This window comes from Dipodomys spectabilis, unplaced genomic scaffold (genome assembly GCF_019054845.1).
Source record: "Dipodomys spectabilis isolate Male_0828 unplaced genomic scaffold, ASM1905484v1 ptg000053l, whole genome shotgun sequence".
Taxonomy (NCBI): domain Eukaryota; kingdom Metazoa; phylum Chordata; class Mammalia; order Rodentia; family Heteromyidae; genus Dipodomys; species Dipodomys spectabilis.
Window position 1 is genome coordinate 13,362,723 of NW_024870730.1, and position 21,050 is coordinate 13,383,772.

A 21,050-nucleotide genomic window follows, 5' to 3' on the forward strand; every position below is an offset into this window, starting at 1 on the left:
TAGATGTTACTAAAAGAATTATAAATGTAAGTTAATTAAATGTATTTAAAATAAATATTTAGTTTTGAGGATATCTCATAGCAAACACTATTTGTTAACTTTCATTAGGATTTTTCAGAATGTTCAGGGTGTTAATTTTCTCATGATTATTATTTTGTGATTTTATTGATTGCTATTTTAAAATAGTAAATGCTTTAGTGTGAATGTATTCACTTTATCTCCAAACTCTTGCTTTATTTTACTTTGTTCCACAAACTTTTAAGACATACCTAAATAAATGTGATATAACAAAATAAGCATTGCTTCCTCAAAGAATTTATAAGGAGAAAGTACATGTAGCTATAGCAAAAAGTTCATTTTATCTGTCAAAGCTAAAACATAGGTATACTTTTTGTAGATACTCTAAGAAAGGATATGTTATCAGTTGCAAAGTCCACAGAAGAGAAAAGTATTTTGAAAATGTAAATTTTCAAAGAAAGGATATTGTACAGTGTGCTGGAACTTAGGTAAAGAAAAGGATTTAAAGCATGTTAATGCTAGTTTTTAAAATATAAGATATTTGATATTTTACACCCTTAAATGTTTGTGACCTGATTTACTATTGGAATTGATGGCAAAAAATTGTTTGAGAAAATTTTTATGGGGCCCCTCAGTAGATATTTAGATCTCTTGGTCTCATTTTAATCCAGGGATAGGTAATTTTAGACTATTTATAAGACTATGTGGGGCTAGGATGAGGCTCAGTGGCAAAGCGCTTGCCTAGCAAGTGCTACACCTTCATGGGTTTAGTCCCCAGTACTAAAAAAGAAAAGACAAAAAAAAGTACAGTTAAATAAAAAACAAAACTAAACAAACAAGACTATGTGGAATGTACTTGTAAGAATGAGTGGTTTTGTGGGTAGTTTCTGTAAATGTTGAGTAAATATCAATATTGATGTATAATAAATTCGAGTGTATTTTTTCTCTAAATGTATGGTATGCAGATATTTTGGGTTGCCAGTTAATTGAGTTCTATACATCAGAAAGCTTGTGGCTTTTTTTGCTCAAGGCCAGAGCTCTACCATTTGAGCCACACAACTTCATTTTGAAAGTAGTAGAAGCTGAAGAATTAATTCAGATGGAACCATTGTTTTAGTTTTGCATTATTATTATTATTATCATCATCAGTATTGGGGTTTGAACTCAGGGCCTTAAGCTATTACTTAATTTTGATTTTCTTTTTTTGTTGGTAATGGGGCTTGAACTCTGGACCTGAGCGTTGTCCCTCAGCTCATGAGCTCAAGGCGAGCACTCTACCGCTTGAGCTACAGCACCACTTCTCGTTTTCTGAGAGTTTATTGGAGATAAGAGTTTCACAGACTTTCCTGCCCGAGCTGGCTTTGAACCACGATCCTCAGATCTCAGCCTCCTTAGTAGCTAGGATTACAGGCATGAGCCACCAGCTTTTTTGTTTTGTTTTTCAGAACTGAGGACTGAAGTCAGGGCTAAATCCTCTACTGAGCTACATCCTCACCCCCTTGCTCAGTGTTTCTGCTCAAGGCTAGCACTCTATCACTTGAGCCATGCCTCCACTTCCAGCTTTTCTGACATTTGGAGATACGTGTCTTGTGAATATGTCTGCCCTACCTGGCTCCAACTCTTAATTCTTAGATCTCAACCTCCCAAGTAGCTAGGATTATAAGAGTGAGCCACTGGCACTCAGCTTTTAGTTTTGTATTTCATAGGTCATAGATCTTACAATTACTTAATAAAAGCCACATGAGAACTGGTGATGTGCCTTATGTGGTAGAGCACCCGCCTAGCACATATAAGGTCTTGAGTTCAACTACTAGTTCCACAAAAAATACCCCATAAATATTCAATATTAAAGTTGCTCATAGTAATTAAATATGCAAAATGTAATTCAGTGCTTTTATTCTTAATACATTTTAAAGTATATTTTCCTTCATATATCTTCAAAAAATATTTTTTATTGTACACATTTTGGAACCCATGAAGGTTAAGGTGGTTTCCAGATAGGCATATGTAATTTATATCAATATAAGTATATGGTTTATTTAACATGGGTGTCAGTATTCAAAATGCAATATGTAGTATGAGATGATATATGGTAACTGTTACGTTAAAACATTGTTCCATTAGTTCCTATAATGTTTATTTATATAAAGAGCTTTCAATTAAGAACTTAGATAACAGACTTCATAGTAATTCAGTATATTGGGAGAGTGTCATTACAAATATGTCTGTAATGGTTTGAAAAAGAGTAGCCACGAATTGTAGCAATCCCAGCATTACTGATCTGATGGCATCGCATAATCTCAGCTCAGGCAGGGCAGGAGCATCCTGACTGGGAGGTCTGCCTAAGCCTGCCACAAGACTGCTCCAAAAGAGAAAACAAATGTAGTATGTACTAGTGGAGTGGAGCCAAGACACTAAAATTCCATGGAACAGCTAATTTCTTCTCTTAGTTGGTCTTCCAAGTGTTTCTATGAAGATTTAAATGTCTGTAGCATTTTTTTTTTGTTGTTTTATAAAGCTTCATTTTGGGGGGAAGGCTTTGAATTTCAGCTATTATAATAATTTGGTAGTAGTTTCTGGTACCTTGAAATTTAGTACAAATAGAAAAATCTGTATTGAACACCCTGTTGATGGCAGTTAAAACCTCAACTTCTTGGTTTTCACTGCTTTTCCCCTAACTATGCTGGGATGGCCTTGCTCTTGCTATGCAAGTGCTCTATTACCTGAGACATGCCTCCAGCCCTCCTTTTTACTCTTCATTATCCTTTCGGAAAATATAAGATATATTAACATTAGTTTATCATGGCTTAAAGAAACTTGTATGTTTTTGCAATTTATATTGTTGAATTTGGTTAGATATACAAATAGGGATTTTCATCTGAGAAGCTACTCATGGTTTAAAAAATACTATGGTTTTATGTTAAGTAATCTTCAACAAGTTCTTATCAACAGCTAGAATAACAAAGGTAGTCTGTACTCTAGAAATATAAATTCTTGTGAACAGTCAATGGCTTACAGTGAGTGATATAAACTTATTTATGCACAGTAGGTAAGAGAACAGATCCTTGAGCTAGTTTTCTTGAGTTGAAATCTGCTCACTAACTGTGACCTTGAGCACATCAATTTTTATCTATGCCTCAGGTTCTTCATCAGTGAAATAGAAATTGGCTTCACAAGACTTTTATGAGGATTAAATATATAAAATATTTAGAATAGAACTTAGCACCATAAGCATTTAGAGGTTTACAATTATTTTTGCTGTTCTAATTAGATTTAAAAGTTCATACTCCCTTTTAAGGCACTTATCTTTGACTTATTTGTATAATCTATCACAAATTGTTAAAAGAGACCAGTTTCTGAAACAAAGATTTAAAAGTAATAAATGATAGTGGGAGAATGTGAACTGGAAACTCTGAAATTAGTGTTGATATTGTAAATTGGTACAGTTACTTTGCCAAGCAGGTAGTTCCTCAAAATATTCTATTTTACCAAACGATTCATCACTAACAAAGAGAAATAAAAATCGGTGTCCACATAGAAATTTGTATATGAAACTTCTAAGCAATATTATTCATAATAGTTAAGAGATGTAAACAACTGAGATACCTGCCATTGACAAATGAATTCACATGCAAACAAAGAAAATATCTCTGTTATCCTATATACTAGTGTAGTAGATCCTCTTAAGCAAAGGGGTTCTGAAATATACTGTCTGGGCTTTAGTTTCAGCTATACCACTCTTAGTCCCTCTATTTTTGTGTTTCTATAACTGTAATTTGGATGATGGCCTATCACTTTTGGAAAAATTAATAAAATTACACATTTAACATTTGTACTGTTGCATGTCACAGTAAAATAAACATCATATGTAATACATAATAATATGTATTGTAATATATATAATGTAATATGATATATTTTAATGTTATACATAATGTATAGTATAATATGTTATAAATATTTAAAAGATCACTGTGGATGAAATGAGGATCGAGAGCAAAATAGCCATATTATGATCATAGAATATATTGTTGATCACGCCAGGGAACTGTCTTCTGATAGTACTTCAAATTAGTTTAGATACAAAAGTGTTTGCCAACTTGTATTTGTATATAAGATTTCAGAAGCTGTATTGCTTTGCTTCATTAAAGATAGCAAGTACATCTGGAATAGCAGCTGCAATTGGTGTAGCAACCTGATTAAATTTATGATAATTCATAATCATTCTAAAGTCTTTGATGGTGGTACTAATCTCTGCACTTCCCTCGGGGATATGTTATTGCTTTTGGTTTGTTCTCCTGGCAGGAAGGGCAAGTTGTGGGGGCTTTCATTTGGCCTTCCCTAGAATAATGACTCTTACCCTATGTGTCAGAGAGCCAATGTGAAAAGTTTTCCCAGTTGTCAAATATTTCTAGCTGGACAAAAACTATAGGTTGTATTTGTACGTGTGTTAGCCCACTTAGATTTATTTATATTTCTACATATTTATTTTTCAACTAATAGAAGAAAACATAAATTATACATATTCATGGAGTGTACCTTGTGATGTTTTAATACATGCACATATTGCACAGTGTTTAAATTAGAGTAAACATCTATCTCCTTCGACATCGTTGTTTAGTCCAGTGCACAGTTAACCTGGCAAATATTGCCAGTCTTATAAAACATACTTGGAAGATTTCCAGCTAGGTCAGAACATCTTTTTTTTTTCTGTAAAAAGCCAGACAGTAGATATTTAGAGTTTGTGTCTATGTGTCTGTCTCAACTGTTTTGCCATTGGAGTATAAAACTGAGCATTGTATTTGCCTATGCACATAGCCCTGTTAAAATGAAATTTATTTTTTAAAAAAAAATTGAGGCCAATTATGTCTGTGTTTTGCACTTTACAGTTTATACTTGTGACAGTTTCAGGATCCTTTTCTTCAAGAAGTGTCTGGACTCATATTTGGTGCTCTCTCACGCTTGAACCACATCTCTATCTTGGCTTTTTGCTAGTTAATAGGAGATGGAATCTCTTGGATTTTTGTGCTGAATCTGGCTTTGAATTTTGCAAGTCTCAGCCTCCTGAGTTGCTAGGATTACAAGCACTAGCCACCAGCTCTATAATCAATCTTATCTCTCTGTCTATCCATCTCTTCTTTATCTATCTTGTTTCTAGTGTGGCCTAGGAGAAGAAAGGAGGAGCTGTAGCTTATCCCTTTTGAGTTCCTCTGTGTGGCTGCCTTTTCTGTTTGTTTGTTTGTTTAGGTTTCAGTTAAAAGTTTTATCCCCCTGCTTCCTACAGAAAATCTTTTTCAGACCACCATCTATCACGTCACCAATATTATAATCAAAGTGCCATCATCACAGTAAATACTGGCTTAGGCAAGATTAGGTAATAGCTGTTAGTTCTTAGAGGAAAAATTTCATGAAAAGTGAGATAGTATCTTTTTTTTTTTTTTTTTAATTTTAATATCCTGCAGTGCTGGGCATGACATCCAGAGCTCATGTTGGACAAGCACTCTTCACTACAGAGCTATGGTCCTCAGCCCACCATGGGTTTCAGTATTTTTCTGTGGACTGCTTAGTATTTACTGGGGTAATGTAATAACTGTACAGTTGAGAACTTAACCAATTTCCTTATAGTAGGTATAAGTTAATATTAGCAGAGAACAAAATGGACATCATGTGTTTTAGTTAACTAGAATTCTGACTGTGGAAATGAAGTGTGAATCTAACAATGTGAAAACAATCTCAAGTGGAATAGTTAATGTTTTTCAGAAAATAGATTATTTCTCTGTTGTCATAAAGCAAAATCCAAAATGTATATACATATTGCATAAAATTTCATTAGGTCAAATCTAAATTGCAACAAAAGCATGTTATCTCTGACAAGCAGTTATCTCAGAGAGTCTTGCCTCCTGTGTTTCTTTGTGATCCCCTTCATTATTGAGTGTTTGTTTCCTATTTCTTCCTATTAACCAAGCACTGAACTGTATTTGGTGAAAAATTTCTGAAATGAGTTTTTTTGGAGTAAGGGGAAGTATTGAGGTTTGAACTCAGGACCTTGTGTTTGCTAGGCAGGTGCTCTACTATTGAGCCATTCCCTTAGCCTTTTTTTTGCACTTCTATGCGTGCGTGTGCTTTTGTGTGCGTGCGTGCGTGAGTGCATGCGTGTGTGTGTGTGTGTGTGTGTGTGTGTGTGTGTGTAGGGGCACACTGTTTTGGTGCTGGTATTGGGATTTGAGCTCAAGGCCTCAATACTTTCACTCAGCTTTTTCACCTATGGCTGTTGCTCTACTACTTCAGCCTTACCTACTCCCCTGCCTTTTTGCTGGTTAATTGGATATAAGAGTTTTAGGGATTTGGGCTGGGAAGGTGGCTCAGTGGTAGAGTGCTTGCCTTGCATGCCTGAGGCCCTGGGTTCGATTCCTCAGCACCATATAAGCAAAATGAAAAAAAAAAAAAGAGTTTTAGGGATTTGTCTGCTCAGGTTGGCTTTGAACCTCCATCTTTCGATCTCAGCCTCCTGAGCAGCTAAGTATAGCCATAGCCATTTGTGCCCAGCTTTGCACTGCTTACTTTTAAGATAGGGACTCTTTTTCCCAGTAACATAGTTGGACTGCGAGTCTCCTATATTTTTGTTTACCTCTGGGGTGATGGTGATGAGCCTCTATTCCCAGATTATTCCATGAAAGGGAGACTAGTGGAATTTTCTGAACAGGGCAAACTGGAGCCATGATCCTCAGGATGTCAGCTTCCCAAATAGGATTATAGGAGTGAGCCATCAACATCCATTTTTAATTGAATTTCTCATTCACTTTTTTTTTTTTTTTTTTTGCCAGTTGTGGAGCTTGAACTCAGGGTGTGAGCACTGTCCCTGAGCTGCTTTTGCTCAGGCTAGCACTGGAGCCACTGCACTACTTCTGGCCTTTTCTGTTTATATGATGCTGAGGAATTGAACCTAGTGCTTCAAGCATTCTAGGCAAACACTCTCCCACTAAGCCATATTGCCAGCCCAAAATAGTTCACTTGTAATGTTTTTTTTGTTGTTGGTTTTAGGGCTTGAACTCAGGGATAGGCACTGTCCCTGAGCTCTTTTGCTTAAGTCTAGTGCTCTACCATTTGAGCCACAGTGCCCCTTAATTTTACTAATTTCTTATCCAACAAGCTTTAGTTATAATGAAACAATTCACACTTTCCCAAACATTAATCACTTGAGGTCTTTTTGTTTTCCATGTCATTATGAGAAGGGAACATCTTGACCTTTTAAAGTGATACAGTATAGTGCAAGTGAGTAAGAATAATTTGAAATAACTGAATATGAACTATGGGAGGAAAAATATTTGAAATCCTTCTTTTTATGAATACTTTTAAAATCTCTAAAATCACATAATCATGTTTCTCATGTATGGCAGTCTGTGACCTAAAAAAGAGAGCAAATGTATATATGGTAGATGGAAATAACTTAAGACTTAGTTAAACTAACGTGTAAAGATAGGAGTAAAAGTTGCTTCTTGGAGCATAAAAATTCTAAAAGGAATTTAGGATGAACTTACAAAAAGTGTAGTATGGAACTGGGGCTGGGAAGGTGGCTCAGTGGTAGAGCGTTTGCCTTGCATGCATGAGGCCGTGGGTTCGATTCCTCAGCACCACATAAGCAAAAAAAGAAAAAAGCCGGAAGTGGCGCTGTGGCTCAAGTGGTAGAGCGCTAGCCTTGAGCTGAATTGCTGAGGGACAGGCCCAGGCCAAGAGTTTAGGCCCCACGACCGGAACCAAAAAAAAAAAAAAAAAGTGTAGTATGGAACTATACACTTCCATGTTTTCGAGTATATATATTTTATTATTTTTTGAGATTTTATTATTTTTGCTGATTCCCCCCCCCCCCCCCCCCCCCCCCCAGTCATGGGGCTTGAATTCTGGGCTTGGGCACTGTCCTTCAGCTCTTCAGCTCAAGGCAAGTGTTCTACCATTTGAGCCATAGCACTGCTTTTGGATTTCTGGTAGTTTATTGGAGATAAAAAGAGTCTCACGGAGGGACTTTCTTGCCCAGGCTGGCTTTGAACCGTGATGCTCAGATTTCAGCTTCCTGAGTAGCTAGGATTACAGGTGTGAGCCACTGGTGCCTATCTTTACTGAATTTTAATTAGGAACTCTTACCAAATTTCTTTTTGAAAATTTGTTAATCCTGTGTTTTAAATTATGTTAACTTTTCTAGATGTACTTTGCACCTGTCGGTAGCAGTGAACTATTTTATATTTATTCGTTATTTTTTCTTTGTCTTTATTAGCTTCACTACCATGTAGGACACTTTCATTGTTTTTGAGATTGGATCTGGCTGTGTAGCTTTTGCTGATCTTAAACTCATAATCCTTCTGCTTTAGCTTTCTAAGCCCTGGCATTATAGGTTTGTACCACCACACTCAGCTTTAGGAGATGTTTGAAGCCTTACATTATAAGCAGTTTCTATTTACATACTTAATGTTGGCCTTCTAGGGTTTAAGTATATTGTCTTTGGTTGACTATTGACTTATCTTCAGTTTAAGTATATCATTAAGCGTTTTGAAGAAAGATGCATTCAATTGTGATTTAACTTACATCAAAATACAATCATTTTGATGTTAAGGGTTAATAAAAGATTATATTAGAACAGTGTCCACTAATTTCTACTCTGGTCAGTATCCTAAAAGTTAATTTGAAGTGTTAATTTTTATTATTTCTGTTTCTTCAAATATTAGGAAAGCCTCTTTTTTGGTTTTAGAATCTTGTTTTTAGGATCATCAGAAATCTTTAGATTATCTTTGAAAAGTGGAGAATTCTGAAAATATATTGCTCTCCCTAATTTTATATTGTGTATTTTTTAAAAGGGAGCTTCCTATAGCATTATATTAGTTTACTACAGAAATAATAGTTTATATAATTTAAAAAATTGTCTTTAAGTAGTTCAATTCAGCTAGTCAATTTATGAGTACAATATCTTGATCAGAGTCTCCCTTCCATCATTTTCCCCTACCCCCCCATCCATCTTAGCCCTTTCTCAAGTTACTTGGTTCTGCTTTCATGTGTTTACATTGAGTATTATTACTATTTTTGACCACCATTCTTGTCTCCATTCATCTGTCCCCTAACCTCACCTCCTTCTAACAAAACGTACTTCAGCTTCTTCATATTCATTTTTTTATTAAACTGTAAGTTATTCTTAGACCATTAGAATCCGTCCTTCTCTATACCATATTTCAGTCAATTGGTATATATATATGTGTGTGACCCTGTATTTATTTTCTTATGTTATACATGCTTTCTCTCATATGGAGGTTAGATATAAATTACAAACATCTATAGAAGTAATTATAAAATTTTTACTAAGCTTAGTTTTTAGAACGAGCAATTTTGTACAGTTTGCTATATTATATTTGTCCTAAGGCATTTATGAAGTTACTATATCCGTTGTTAAACACCCCAAGTTCAAATTCTTGTTATATTTTAATGATCATAGGAGGAATGGTTAGGGCTTTTTAGCTACTGTGCATTTCTCAACTAAAATTAGTTATGAATAAATAGGTCTATTATTAAAATAATTAGTGATAGAATTATATTCCATTAATTTTCAGTCTGTTTTGAACCAAGTCATTTAATTTGGTTTAAAGAGTTAATTATGATGAGAGAATGTTTAATATCCCAACATATGACAGTCTCAAAATATAAATATGGTAATTTATTATAAAAAGAAGAAAGCTAAGATATATCATTGGTAATGCAAGTCTTTTATCTCTGGGAAATGGAACTCATATTAAGCTTTGAATCTCAGGGGAGAATAAATGGGGGAGGATATAAGAGAAGCTACCTTAGCAAACTGGGCCTCCTGGTCCTGAATAAAAGGATGACAAGAGCAAGTACAATTCACGATTTCTGAAAACCTTCTTATAGTAGTTGAGCTAAGAGTATTTAGTATCTTATTTTGGCTATATTGACATTTGTATTTATGATGTTTGTTTTAAAAAGCACATAATTAAGAGTAATGCACTTCATTCTGTAATATCAATTTGGGTTTTGGTTTTTAAATTCCTGTTTACTATGTGAGTCTTGTCTAATATAAACACTACAGATCTTATAAATACTACAGTTGCATTGCTATTAAATCATGGCCTTGTATTCTTTTAATTAGAAATCTCTGTCAACTGGAAGATTTCTATTTATAGCAAAATGATACTTTATGAATCATATTGAGAAACAGAAGCCACTGCAGGTTTCAGAAACGTGTTTTCAGCCATCAAAGGACATCTACGCTAGGCAGCTTTTAAAAAGTACGTTTAATTTCCTTTAATTTTTTGAAAATTGACAATCTAATTATATGCAAGTTAACTCTTTGTGTAAAGACTATTTCTACTGACCACTATTCATTTACATGAGCTCCTTAAGCATCAAATTTATCTCTTTTTACTAGTGTCTTCATTTTTATAAGATGAGCTGGAATATATATTATTTAGATTTAAAAGCTGCTTGGTCATTTCAGATTGACTTCATTGAAGGAGGTATAGACCATATTATATGGTCTCAAGAGAGTTTAGAATAAATTAACTGTAAATTACATGAATTCATTACTAAGGAACAAAGACCCTTTCATCTTTTTCAGAATCTTAATTTATGAATAAGAAAAAAATTCACTATCCCCGCCTTTCATTTGCTTTCAAACTTTCAGTGTAAATAGCAGTTCTAGTTATAACTGATTTATGACTATTCAGTAAGCATTTATTAAAATCCATTTATGTGCAAACTTGTTAGGTGCAAGGAGTAAAAAGATAGATAAGCCTCATCCTAGTGGTTAGATGGAGACAATAGATTCAAATAACTATCGGAGTGAAAAATGCTGTATTGTTATTGTAGTTGAAAGTACTGCAGTAGCTCAGACAATTTTATATCTTATTAAGTATAAAAATGACATACCAGAGATTTCTATAGAAGATGATTCACTTGAGCAAAGCCTTTTAAGTGATAGGAATGATATTCAAAACAGGAAACATAGTCTGAAAGAAGACTTGAAACTATTCAATGTTTATTGAATAACTAGAATTTATGGAAGTTGAATCTTGTATTAAGTTTATCAGGACTTAGACGATGACACATTGAGAAATCAGAGTGAAGATTTAAAATTTGTGTTGGAGAGTTAGTGGCTTTTAGGCTGGCTAGCCTAAGGAGTGGCTGTTTCACATTGAAAAAACAAGGAAGATGAACCAAAATATTAAGTCTCATTGATACAGAACCATATGGACAGAAGGGAAGGAGGTGAGGAAGTTAGCCAGTCAGATATATGGTGAAGGGTATAACATAGAAGAAGAAAGGCAGCAACAGAGTCTGTAATCAGCATGGGAGCAAGTGTGACAAAAGATGACTAAGTGAAGGAGGAGGGAGAGAACGAGAAGAGACTAAGCACTACATTATGTACATTATAGTTATTCTAAGGACTTCACTTTATTCTGAGGTAAGTAGGAGACATTCAAGAGTTTGAGGATTAGAACTGATTTAACTTGTTCTGTGATAATCCCTCTGACTGCTATGATGAGAATGGACAGGAAAAGGTCAGGGAAATCAAAGAGTTTATTGCAGGAAGCCAGACAGAGCTCTTATGACTAGGTTGATAACACTGATGATGATTCGAAAGGGTTAGATTCGGAATATATTTTGAAGAAATAGTGTGATGATTTTCTTTACTGTGTCAGTTTAGTTAAAATTGAGTTGTATTGAGAAATATATACTTTAAAAACTCTGATATTGGCGATTGGTAGTACTAATGTCTTATTAACATGTTATACATTTGACTAAACTCTACTAATGGACTAAATATACTTATTTTAAAAGAATTATATCACCTGTCACTTTAGGTATCAATTAACCAGACTTATCAATATACGTTTTCTTTGGTTTGTGGCCGTTGACTTTATTTTTATTTTTATTTATTTATTTTTTTATTTTTTGGGTCCAATCTTGGACCTGAACTCTGGGCCTGGGCGCTGTCACTCAGCTCTTCACCTCAAGGCTAGTGCTCTACCACTTGAGTGTGGCCATTGATTTTAAATATTGATTACACACACACACACACACACACATTGATTTTAAATATTGATTTTACACACACACACACACACACACACACACACACACAGCTTACCAATTTTGATGCATTTAATAATGAATTACTTAGTTGCCAAGTTAGTAATGTAACATTTTGATCGTGGTACTAGAAGTTATGCTTGTTTACTGAATGTGTCATCCCCATTTTCACCTTGACAAGGTCAAATCCAAAATATCATGGAAGACCAGTTCTTTTTACTGAGCTACGGACTAAGTTATGAAATGTTTTTTTTTTTCCTCAGGGACGTCTTTCCCCCTGTAATCATGCAACTTTCTTCCTCTTTTGCTGACATATTTTTTTCCTATGCATTTTCCACCTCCTAAATATTTAAGTTGCCAGAAAAATTCAAGCTTTTAAAATCTGGTGCCAATTTGCTGCAAGTTACTGGGAAAAACTGAGATTGTTTAGTTTTTCCTGTTTGGCCTTCCCTAGTAGCTGAACAAGGACAAGTAAGAGAGGACTCAGTTTGGGGATGGTCTCTCTTCTGTAGGGATGCTAATCCTGAAAGTTCCTGGTCCCACTCTGATGACCTCATTTAATCTTAATTACTTCCCTAAGGGTCTCACTTCCTGTATAGGCAAGCTAAGGTTTGGGGCTTCAACATATGAATGGAGATGGGATAGGAGAGGGCTTAAACATATTTTGTATAACATTCTTCTCCTGCCTCCTCCCAAATTGATGTCTTTCTCTCCTGCAGAGGAGGATGATTTCATCCCTAGTGCCCTTCAAAGTCTTAATTCATACAACCACTACTCTAAGTCTAAATCTCATCTAAATTAGATATACGACTTAAGGAACATTTCACTTTTAGGCAAATACTTCTGTATCTGATTTGTAAAACCACCACACAGTTTATGTGTTGTGTGATAGTCATCTCATTCTTAAAGGCAGAAATCAGAAGGAAGAAAAGAGGGATGAATCCCTACCAAGTCTAATATCTAGCAAGACAATCTCCATTAGACCAAAATTTTTGAGAATCATGTTGTGGAATCTATGCTCTGCCTTCTAGATTAGTTGACTCTGCCTTCTGGACCAGGGTGGGAACAGTGTGCCCACAAAAGTCTCCCTCCCTGGTGGAGCTTGTTGGTGTCAGTCTTACTTTTCTTGAATGATAACACTTGTTCACAGCCTGCTAGATTTATGATTCTGTTGTGTAGAATCCATGAAATCTTTTTAATAGTCTGTTCAGTTCAAACAGCAGCTTTATCTGCTCAATGCAATTCCATAACCTCTTTATCTTTTTGTGCCTAGTTTATTTCAGTTAGCATAATGACCTCCCAGGTTGCATCAGTATTGTTGCAAGTGACAGGATTTCATCCTTTTTAATGGTACAATGGTAGTTCATTTTATATGTGTGTGTGTATGTGTGTGTGTGTGTGTGTATTCATTCATCGATTGATTCACACTTAGATTGTTTCCATTTCTTAACTATTAGTACTGGTGTTGTAATGAATATAGAGTACAAATTACTGTTCAACATACTGAATTAACTTCCTTTTTTAAATGTATACTCAGTAGGATTGCAAGGTATGAGTAATTCTAGTTTTAGGTTTTTGAGACATCTTGATGCTGTTTTTCATAATGGTTATAGTAATTTATATTCCTACCAATAATATGCAAGAGCTCCCTTTTCTCTATATCCAAAAATAGTATTTTCTTTATTTGTAGATGATATAGTTATGTGTAGAAAAATTTTATTACTGTATATGGAGAGAATAAATTAAAAAAGCAAAAAAAGTGAATAGCTGTAAGGAATTTTGGAAGAAGTCCAGTTTCCTTCCTCTGAGAAGCTGGGATCACCAGTAAATCTAATGAATAATAGAGAATGGATTTAACAGAGTGAGAGGTAATGAATTTGCTTCTAGATAAGTTTATTATATATCATTAAAATTGCTCACTAAGTGTAGAAGCATATTAATTTGCAATTTAGAAAGAAGTTTGCATCAAAGACAGAGATTTAGAAGTGATCTGTTTACATGAGGTAAAAACTATCCAAATGAATTAAATTAACCTGGGTTAATGTATAAAGTTAGATACATTTGTAGATAAAACTCTAGAGAACACTTGTATTAAAGAGAAATCAGGAGAAGAAGAAAGAGGAGATGATATTCATCACTCAGTTAGATTCACTTATTTGTTTGTAGTACTGGTCAAACCCAGGGTTTCACACGTATTAGTCAAACACTACCATAACAATCATGAACTCTCATTTCCACAGCAGAGTGCTTTTCAGAAAATATTTGCTTATGCATCCATTATAAATTATTTACAACACTTGAAACTTTTAAAGATTCAAATATTACAGGAAGATCTTTGATTCATGTTGAATGAATGTGAGTAGATTGAGCTGAAGCATACTACCACTGAGCTACATCCAGCCTTTTAATTTAAAAAGTAACTACAATTAATATGGTTATTAGTTATCACTAAGTACTTGTTGAATTATTCAGTGAATAATTCAGTGAGTAAAAAGTGGTGAATATTTCTTCAGGAAAGCTGTTTTTAGTCCAAGAGCTTTGTTAACAAAGAGAAGAGATGAGTAAAACTAACACCTACAGTATTTCCAACAAATTACTTTTCAAATATAACCATGTCTTTTTTTGCCCATCCTGGGGCTTGAATTCAGGGCCTGGCTACTGCCCCTTATCCTCTTTGTGCTCAAGGCTAGTGCCCTACACAATGCCACTTCTGGCTTTTTTGAGTAGTTTATTGGAGGTAAGAGTCTCACGGGAACTTTTCTGCGAGGGCTGGTTTTGAACCATCATCATCAGATATCAGCCTCCTGAGTAGCTATGATTACAGACATGAGCCACCGGTGCCCGGCTATCCTTGTCTATACCTTTAGTAAATATAATTAAGAGAAAGAGAAAAACATTGTTTTGAACACTTTTAGTATTATTTCTGTGGTTATTGAGAAACACATGAAATTCACTTTGGGTATAATTTATCTTGTAATTGTTTTCTTTGTACCTTAGATTAAATGAGCCTCATCTTTTATTACAAAGACACAGATGATCGTGGAGCTAATGTGCCAATCATGTAATTCTATTCTAAGCTATAATACATAAAAGTTGTACTGAAATGGAGTAGGTCTGAGAAATAGTCAAATGAATCAGGGAATCTTTCAATAAGGCTATTACAATATTTAGTTTAGATTTTAAATATACTTTAAAATTTACTTTGAATAGAGTTTTATTTATATTATGTTGTTTTTACCATCTATTCCACAGAATTTTACCCAGTTGTTAATTACTCAAATTATATACTCAGAAGAGAGGATAGTTATTTCCATTTTATAGATGAGGAAATTGAGAAAAGTCATTTAGTTTATAACTAGCTCAAAATTATTTAGTGAGTTGAGATTAGAACTGGAACAAGAGAACAAGATTTTTTTTTAAAACCACGATCCTGCATGTAGTTCAACAGACCATGACAGTAACCAAATTAAATTTGTGTATCTTTCATAATGAGAGCAAGGCCGAAAAAGATTATCCATTTAAAACCAAGTTTTAGACATGTTTTGTAACTGTCTAATTTTTCAGTCTGATGCATCAAAAATGTTTCCTCATTGTGTATCTCTACTTTCATAGGCAGCATAATAAAAAGCCAATAATAAGACAATAATTTCAAAAGTTATTTGCCCTTAATAAGTATGACATTTACTTCAAAACAAACTACATATTATTACAATTTAAAGAGAATTTGGTAAAACAGTGCATATGCTTACCATTAAAATATTACATATATGAACTTTATTTATTTTTTTTTGTCGGCGGTGGGGCTTGAACTCTGGGCCTGGGTGCTGTCCCTCAGGTCTTCAGCTCAAGGTAAGCGCTCTACCACTTGAGCTACAGCGCCACTTCCTGAACTTTATACCTATACAATGTAAGGCTTAATGAAATTTTCATAGGCTCACATACTATTGATGTGAATGAATGCTACTGTGTAAATTCAATTGACTTTTGAAGTTAGTTTATTTAAATCTATTTCCTATCTTCTCAGGTTGAACATTCATCTAAATATAGTATCAGTGTGGTCATTTGTAATAAAAATGCCAGATTGGATGACTTTAACAATGGAACTATATTCCTTTTGGTTCTGGAGAATGAGAAGTCCAAAATTTGAGTGCCAACATTGTTCAGTTCTGGTGAAGCCCTCATCCTGATTTGCAGATGGCTGCCTTCATTGCATTCTCTCATAGAAAAGAGAAAAGCAGTCAAGATCTCTGTCTCATCTCTAATGGCACTAATAACAAATAACCCATAACTAATAACAAATAACTAATAACTAGTAACACCCATAACTTAAAGATACACTTTCTTTTTAGAGCAATTCCTTATAATGCATTAGGATTTCCCTCCCCTTCACTCTTTTTCCTTCCTCCCTCCCCCTCTTCCCTCTTTGCCTTTTCAAGCTGGAAAATTTTTATCACTGGAAATTAGTGGCTTGAATTCTAGCTTTAGCTTTTATTTTGCTAAATATGTCGATCATGAAGCATGTTTGAGTATCAGAATCCCAATGTAGCAGTTTTGCCTTGTGGAGATTTCATCCCTTCCTCTTTTCTTTTTCTTAGAAAAAGTCTTCCTGTGTTCCTAGAACTCCTAGGCTCCAACAAGATTCATTTCAGCCTTCTGAGTGGCTATACAAGTTTCCTTTTTGTCTTTTCCTTTTTGTCTGTTGCTCAAGTTTTTCTTTTTGTATTCCATTGTTGAAATTGTACTTGATAACCAGGTAAATGGATTATAATATATTGCTTTCTCATTTAATGCTTTTGTTTTTATACTATTTTCTTTAAAATGACCCAGTTTGAGGTGGTAATAAACGAATTTGCATTTGACCTCTTGTCCTACCTGACTAAGGTTAAGAAAGCCTATAATGAAACTAAGTTATTATAAATGTTAGTCTCTAATTCCAAGTTAATCCCTAACATCTTTGAAGCCTGATAGTTTTTTGTTAATTAGCATTCCTTATAACGTGGCCTTGAGTTATAGTTGTTTACTTGAGCTCTTAATTTGCCTATTGTCAAGAACAGGTTTTGAGTTAAATTCAGTTTCTGAACAAAAGTTAACATGTGGTTATTTTCTGATACTTTATTATTTAGTAGGAATATGTTGAGTTTGTTTCTGTTCTAAATTTCCTGTCATTAGGCTCTCAAGTTACATATTCATTTTTTTTAATTGAAAATACTGTACAGAGGGGTTACAGTTACATGGGCAAGGTAATGAGTACATTTCTTATCAAGCATTGTTGCCTCCTCTTTTGTTTCCCCTTCCCATCCCATCTCCCCCCCGCCCCCCAGTCAAAGTTGTAAAGTTCGTTTTTCGACGTAACGTCTTGTATATTTCATTGTTGCAATGGGTCCACCTGTATCCCTAGTTAAACAATTTGGTTTTTCCCATCAAATACAGTGAAAACAGGGGTTATATCGTGGGGGAGGGACAACATATTCACTTTTAATTTTATTATCTATTCATACTACATCAAGTTATACAATATTTAAATATATTATAATATCTAATGGTATATATTAGAATAATGTAATTATAACAATTATATATTGGTATGTATATTTGGTGTGTGTGTGTGTGTGTGTGTGTGTGTGTGCATGTGCATGTGCGCAGTATTGACAATTGAACTCTAGATCTTTTGCTTGCTAAGACAGTGCTCTAGCACTTGAGCCATACCTTTATCCCTGAGATTATTGAGATTTTTCTTCTCTAGAAATCTAAATTTTCTTTTTTTTATTATACTTTTTTTTTATTGTGAAAATACAGAGGGGTTACAATTACATGGGCAAGATAATGAGTACATTTCTTATCAAGCATTGTAGCTTCCTCCTTTGTTTCCCCTTCCCATTCCTTCCTATCCTCCCCTCGCCTCCCCCAACCTAATCCTCCCCCCCCCCTCTACCTTCCTCCCCCCCTCCCCCCCCCCCCCCCTCCCCGCACCAAAGTTGTAAAGTTCGTTTTGGACATAATGACTTGTACATCTTATTGTTGCAATGGGTCCACCTGTATCCCTATTTAAATGATTTGTTTTTCCTCTTCCCCTCCACAAATTATACCGACATCAAATACAGTGAAAAGCAGGGGTTATACTGTGGGGGAGGGACATACAAAGCAACAAAGAAATAATCTTATAAATGTGTTAGAAACAATCGCATGAAAGAAAAAAACATTTGAATACATATCTTAGGGTTCATTTCCCTAACATCACCTTATCTGACCTTTTCTGCTTGACTCAGACATATACTAGATATTGCAAATAAGGGAAACCATGGGACCTATGTTTCTTTGGGCCTGGCTTACTTCACTTAATATAATTTTTTCCAAGCCTTTCCATTTCCTAACAAATGGGACAATTTCATTCTTTCTGATGGAGGCATAAAATTCCATTGTGTATATATATCACATTTTTTTGATCCATTCATCTCCTGAGGGACATCTGGATTGGTTCCATATCTTAGCAATGGTAAATAATGCTGCAATAAACATAGTTGTGCTGGTAGCTTTAGTTTGGTCTTGTATGTGATCATTTGGGTAAATGCCCAAAAGTGGGATTGCTGGGTCATAGGGGAGCTCTATGTGGAGTCTTTTGAGGAACCTCCATACTACTTTCCAAAGTGGTTGAACAAGTTTACACCCCCACCAACAATGCAGTAAGGTTCCCTTCTGTCCACATCCCCTCCAGCATCTCTTGTTATTAGAGTTCTTGATTTTAGCCATTCTAACTGGAGTGAGGTGGTATCTCAATGTTGTTTTGATTTGCATTTCTTTTATGGCTAGAGAGGTTGAGCATTTCTTCATGTGTCTATTTGGCCATCCTTCTTTCCTCTTCAGAGAAGTTTCTTTTTAAGTCTTTGGTCCACTTATTTATTGGGCAGTTGTTTCTTTGAGGATTTGTTGTTGGGGGATCTAATTTTTTGAGTTCCAGGTGTGTTTTAGATATGAGACCCTTGTCTGTTGTATGGCTAGTGAAGATCTTCTCCCAGTCTGTGGGCTTTCTATTGTTCTTACTAGCTATGTCCTTTGGCATGCAGAAGCTCTGCAATTTCATGCAATCCCATTTGTCCAACCTTTCTTGGAATCTAAATTTTCTATGGTGAGAGTACAGTATATTTACTTGTAAGTATACATTTCAGTCTAATAAATGCCAGATAACCAACCTAACCATAATAGTGTCAACCATATAATAGGTTTAAAAATGGATAAGAAAATTAATGGATAATAGATAATGAATAATAAATTATGCTTGCCACCTGTCCATTTCATATCTTATCTATTGTTATGTTCAAGTATTTGCAGTTCTTAAAAATTCTTAATTTTAATCTGAGCTCCTTAATGGTAAAGAACGGCTCTATACATTGATATGAAGATACTACCTGAAAATTGTTCAGTTAATTAAGATGTACTAGCTTAATAGTTTTTCAAAATAAGTTGATTGGTTAAGGGTCATTAAGCAGAATTGCCTGGAAATTTTATGGAGATGAAATGAGATACAGTGTGTATAAAGTCAGTCTAAACCTTAAATTTTTACACAAAAGATTTTTCCCTTCATTAAGAAACTTTTATTATTGTAAAATCAATATATAATTTGTCATACAATATTACTGGACTGTGATTATTTTTCTGAAAACATGGAATGTATTTGAGTGTACGGACTCAATTGTATCAATAATAAAGATTGCAGCTAAGCTCCGTGAGCATATTTAGCTTTTGATTAAGATGTCTTCCGCCATTCCTAAGTAAATAACAAAAATTATAAATAAGTAAATATAATTATTAATAAATGTATTTTTTCTAGTATGGGGGATTGAACCCAGTGCTTTGGACAAGTGCTCTGAGCTACACTCTTAGCCACTAAATGTACGCTTTTGATAGATGATGATTAGAAGCAACTTCTAAATGTCAGTGCTATAATTAAAAAGTGAACTTCAGGAGGAAATGTTAGTAGCTAGGATTTATTTGTAAAAAATAGTAAAAGTCTGGACATTGAACGATTAAATTTGACTCACCAATTATTCAAGAATATGACTTGATTTGTGTTTATATAATCTCAAAATGATTAAGGAAAGTGAAGTGATTTGTTTATAGTTGAAAATGTTGGAAATACTGCAAAGGAGTCCTTGGTCTATCCAAGGAAACCTTTACATTAGTAATATCTTCCCTTTTCATTTTTCCATAATCTTTAATTTTAAATTATATTTTTATTATCTCTAAGTAGTAATACAAAAGGGTTACCTTTTAAATTTTAAGCTAAAAACTATTTATTAAGAATAATATAACCTTAAAACCAGTGAGCCAAGCCTAATTGCTAACACTCTTAGTCTCAGTACTTGGGAGGCTTGAGGCAGAAGAAGCTAAATGAAGTCCAAGACCATCCTGGTATATATAGTGAATTGGAAGCCAGCCTACACAGTGAGATACTTTCTTGGGGGGAGGAGGGCAGAATAAGGGGGCAGGGTGGTACCAGTACTGTAGCTCTCACTTGGCTTGTTGTTTCTGATGCTCCACTGGAGCCACACATCAATCTAGCATTTTGCTTGCTATTTTGGGGTTTGAGTCTTATGGACTTTCTGGATAGACTGGCTTCAAATCATGATCCTGATTTCAGCCTCTTGAGTGGCTAAGATTATAGGTGTGAGTTATCAGCTTATGGCTGTTTTGGAAGTTAAAATGTCTTATGAGAGAGATTGAGTAGAAGTTTCTTTTATATAGACTTTGTGAAGAAAGTTACTTAACAAATTGGTAATTGTAAGTACATTACAGAAAGTATGTTTAGCATTACTGAGAGAAAAACAAGAACTTTTAAAGAATTACTAAGCGATTTTAATTTCACTGTTTATAAATCATATGCTATTTTCAGTTTGTAGCATAATTTCTATTTTGCATGTGTTCTTTTGCAACACCAGGAGACTGAATGA

The 21,050-nt window shown here is 34.5% G+C and overlaps 1 protein-coding gene across 3 annotated transcripts in view; it reads left to right on the top strand.

Annotated features, from left to right (window-relative positions):
- The window catches only part of Rngtt (RNA guanylyltransferase and 5'-phosphatase), a 224,082-nt gene that overhangs the window by 123,583 nt on the left and 79,449 nt on the right, over positions 1-21,050 (top strand). The gene's annotated exons all lie outside the window — the stretch shown is intronic.